General features: G+C 41.8%; 1 long non-coding RNA gene across 1 annotated transcript in view; it reads left to right on the forward strand.

Moving 5' to 3' along the window:
* LOC112646601 (uncharacterized) overlaps positions 1-4,758 on the forward strand; it is a 30,906-nt gene that overhangs the window by 24,688 nt on the left and 1,460 nt on the right. The window lies entirely within an intron of this gene.

The raw sequence follows: 4,758 nt of genomic DNA on the forward strand, positions 1-4,758 counted from the left end.
GATTCTATCTTCTGAAACAGAGAACTGATATACATTTCTTCCTTAAATATTCAGCAGAAATCACCAAGGAACCCACCTAGGCTTGGTACTTTCTGTTTTGGAAGGTTATAGATTATTGAGTCAACTTCCTTAGTAGATATAGGCCCATTCAGATCATGTATCTCTTGCTGTGTGAATCTTGGCAGATGTGTCTTTCAAGGAAATGGTCCATTTCACCTAAGTTATCAAATTTGTGAAGAGTTGCTCATAATATTCCTTTATTATCTTTTAAATCCTTGGAATCTCCAGTGATATCACTCCTTAACATCCAGTGATATCTCCTCTTTAATTCCTGATATTAGTAGTTTGTGTCATCTTTCTTTTTTCTTAATTAGCCTGGCTAGAGTGAGAGCAATCTTTTCAAAGAATTGGCTTTCAGTTTATTGATTTTCTCTACTGATTTCCTGTTTTATATTTCATTGATTTCTCCTCTAATTTTCAATATCTCTTTTTCTTCTGCTTACTCTATTTATTTGTTTGTTTGTTTGTTTATTTATTTGACAGAGAGAGCAAGCACAAGCAGGTGTAGCAGTAGAGGCAGAGGGAGAAACAGGCTCCCTGCTCCCTGGACCCTGGGATCATGACTGAGCTGAAGGAAGACGCTTAACTAACTAAGCCACCCAGGCACCTCACCTTCTGCTTGCTTTAGATTTGCTCTTCCATTTCTAGTTTTCTACAGTGGAAGCTTAGATCGTTGATTTTATATCAATCTCTTTTGGTAAATGTTCCATGTGAGCATGAGAGGAATATGCATTACGTACATTGGTTGGATAAAGCAGTTTATGGATGTCTATTATATTCCTAATCTTTTTCTTTGTACATAAGCATAAATGCAACCTTTATGTGTATATATACATACAACATACACATACAAACAATAGATACAATTTGTGTAAGGTTCCTTGAATAATAGATCTAATTTGCATAGGTATAATCTGATGGTATACTCTATGCATCAAGCTTTTTATCACACATTTTCATATTTTACCTTAACCTGCATATTCGTGACTTTAATAACCCCAACTGTTGACATTTGCTTGGAAAACTTTACTTGTGCCTGAGTACTACTAAAATCTTTTAAAAAACAAAACAGAAAATCATCAAAAAGATTCTAAGTCCTATGGAGAGTACTGATTTCCCAAGATTCTATGACTTGTCAAGGTCATACTGGGGTGATACTAGTTTACTAGGGCTGTGACACAAAGGACCACAAACCGGGTTGCTTAAACAACAGAAATTTATTGTCTCAGAGTTCCAGAGGCCAGAAGTCCGAGATCATGGTGTCCACAGTGTTGGTTCCTTCTGAGGGCTGGGAGGGATAATCTGTTTCATGCCTCTCTCCAGCTTATTGTGGTTTACTGGCAATCTGTGACTTAAAAGTGCATCCTCTTGCTCTCTGCCTTCACCTTAATATGTCACACTCCTTGTGCACCTGTGTCCAAAATTCCCCTTTTATTTTTTTAAAAAGATCTTATTTACTTATTCATGAGACACACAGAGAGAGAGAGAGAGAGAGAGAGGCAAAGACATAGGTAGAGGGAGAAACAGGTTCCCTGAGGGGGACTCGATCTCAGGACCCCAAGATCACGACCTGAGCCAAAGGCAGATGTGTAACCATTGAGCCACCAGGCATCTCAAAATTCCCCTTTTAATAAGAACATAAGTCATATTGAATTAGAGGCCCACTCTCCTTCAAAAACTAGTTACATCTGCAATGACTCTATTTGCAAATGAAGTCACATTCTCTGATACTGGGGAGTTAGGACTTCAACATATGAACTTTGAGGGAACAGAATTCAACCCAGAACAAGGAGCAAATAGGAGTATTGGTATGACAAACTGGAAAGACAACAGAATTTGGGTTCCAGTCTTAGTCTGTTATCAATCTGTTGCTGACCTTGAGCAAATTGGCCAAAGAGGGGAGATCCTATAGATGATACCAAGGCCTCTCTTCTGGTCCTGTTGTTCTTGAAATAGCACTTCTGGGGGCAGCCCCGGTGGTGCAGTGGTTTAGCGCCTGCCTTCAGCCCAGGATGTAATCCTGGAGCCCCAGGATCGAGTCCCACATTGGGCTCCCTGCATGGAGCCTGCTTCTCCCTCTGCCTCTGTCTCTGCCTGTCTCTCTCTCTCTCTCTCTCTCTGTGTGTGTCTATCATGAATAAATACATAAAATCTTAAAAAAAAAAAAAAAGAAATAGCATTTCTGTGGGAAGACTTAAAACATAAAGTTCTAAATTAGATGTTGGATTTGAAACAAGTCATCAATTCAAAAGAGAGACCTTTTGAGAGGACTGTAGTATGAAGAGTCCCAGCAACACAAGGGGCAGGATCCCTGGGACTGATTTGCTAGAGTTGCCTTCATATACATGGTGTCATAGGACCATTGCCTTCAGGCCGTGATAATTTCCAGCCTTTTAGGAGTTGCAACACCCAACATGTTACGGTTGTTTATTTGATTTTGTGACACTGCCCATTATTCTCCACCTCCCTGAAGCCTCTCTCCCCTCCAGCTCCAGCCCAAAGGAATGGCCAAACATGGACTTACCTTTAAAAATTAATTAGGTCTTCTAAATTCTATCATACCATAAGATAATCCTATCCCCTTTGTCAAAGATATAAACAAAAGAAATGGCCACTGGGCACATAAATGGATGTTGGAGAGAATACTTAGGACCACCCAAAAGACCATTTGCAGGAAATTATGAATTATTTTTTAATACCACCTTACACTATTTTAAAGCGCTTTCACAATAGCAAGTATGTAAATTTGGATGTCAAAGTTACTGGAAAAAATATAAATCACTAATGTTAGTTGGAATAGGGAGTTATAGATTTATGGGTGATTTTTCTATGGGTGATTTTAATTGCTTCTCTACGTTTTTCTCCATTTTAAAATATTTCTACTACAGTAAGTGCTGCTGCTAATTATCCAAAATAATATTTACTTTATTTATTTTAAAATATTTTATTTATTTATTTGACACAGAGAGAGAGAGAGAGCACAAGCAGGGGGAACGGCAAAGGGAGAAGCAGGCTCCCCACTGAGCAAGGGGCCCAACTCTGGGGCTGGATTCCAGGATCCCAGGGTCATGACCTGAGCCGAAGGCATATGCTTAAGCACTGAGCCACCCAGGTGCTCCAGTAATATGAACTTTAAAAGATGAAGTTTATTCCTCTAGTCAACAAATGTTTATTGTGCACCTACTGCATGCCAGGCACTGTCACAGCAGTAAAAAAACAGCTCCTGTGGGGCTTCCATTTTTGGAGTGGGAGGGGGACGGTGAGTGATTTTATTAGGCACAGATCACTTGTTCTTCTGTGTAAATGTTTACTCTGAGCAGATTTTTTGGGGGTAGGTGATATAAGTGGGGGGATAACATGTGCCCCCAAAGAAGGAAATGCTGCTGAATGGAGAAGTCTGAAGGTGGTGAGCAACACCTTTCATCTGTATCCAGATTTTTTTTTAAAGATTTTATTTATTTATTCATGAGAGACACAGAGAGAGAAGGAGAGACATAGGCAGAGGGAGAAGTAAGCTCCCTGTGGGGAGCCCAAGGTGGGACTTGATCCCAGGACCCTGGGATCACACACTGAGCCAAAGGCAGACGCTCAACCACTGAGCCACCCAAGAATCCCAGTATCCAGATTTTACTGGAAACTGGCTCTTGAAGTCAGAGCTCCATCCTTCCTGGTCCCAGGCTGCCTCTTGTACTCAACTGCCCTCCCAGGGACATTGTGAAACTGAGTTGGGAATCACTCACAGCTGGGTGGTACTGGTCAAGGTGGCGCTAAGAACAGGACAGGGCATTCTGCTGACGTCACTGTGCAGAAAGCTAACAGGGCCCATACTGCGGTCCCTTGGCAGGTCAACAGGTTCTAAGCCACTCTGAAGGCAACACACTGGATATGTAGTGAGACGAAAAGATTGAAGGAACTGTTTTGGTTAGTGCACATATGCTGTTCCTGATGTCCTAAGATTTAGGCAACTGCTAGTTTTGCCAGCACCTCACCGACTTTTTCACTGAGCACTATAATTGAAACTACAATGCTCAGAGGGCAGAGGCACTACCAAGGGCACAAAGCTCTAGAGAGGTCCAGGACAGAGACGGATCATTACACAGAGCTTTGATTTGCCATGGCCAGGTTTCTGACACGGCCCACCAGAGTGGCCCTTCGGGAAAACAACGTGGTAAGACACATCCAGACACAAAACTATACATATTCCCTGACCCCAGAAATTCCACTCCTGACAATTTATCCTACAAAGAAAATTATCTCTGCATTAGCTGTAATATTGTGGCATTGAAAACATCCAAAGTGCCACAATTTCATAACAGCTAAATAAACTGATAATATCATTCATTTAACGAATCCACATTATAATAATGAGTATAAACACAGTTGCAAAGGTATATATCCCATCCTAGAAAAGTGTTTGTACTACTCTGCTAGTGCTGCTGTAACAAAGTGATCCAAACTGGGTGATTTAAACACCAGAAATTTATTGTCTCACAATTTGGGAAGCTAGAAGTCCAAGATCAAGGTGTTAGTAGGAAAGGCACCTCGGGGGATCCCTGGGTGGCACAGCGGTTTGGCGCCTGCCTTTGGCCCAGGGCGCGACCCTGGAGACCCGGGATCAAATCTCACGTCGGGCTCCCGGTGCATGGAGCCTGCTTCTCCCTCTGCCTGTGTCTCTGCCTCTCTCTCTCTCTCTCTGTG

The sequence above is a fragment of the Canis lupus genome, chromosome 5, assembly GCF_003254725.2.
Source record: "Canis lupus dingo isolate Sandy chromosome 5, ASM325472v2, whole genome shotgun sequence".
In the NCBI taxonomy this organism is placed as follows: Eukaryota; Metazoa; Chordata; class Mammalia; order Carnivora; family Canidae; genus Canis; species Canis lupus.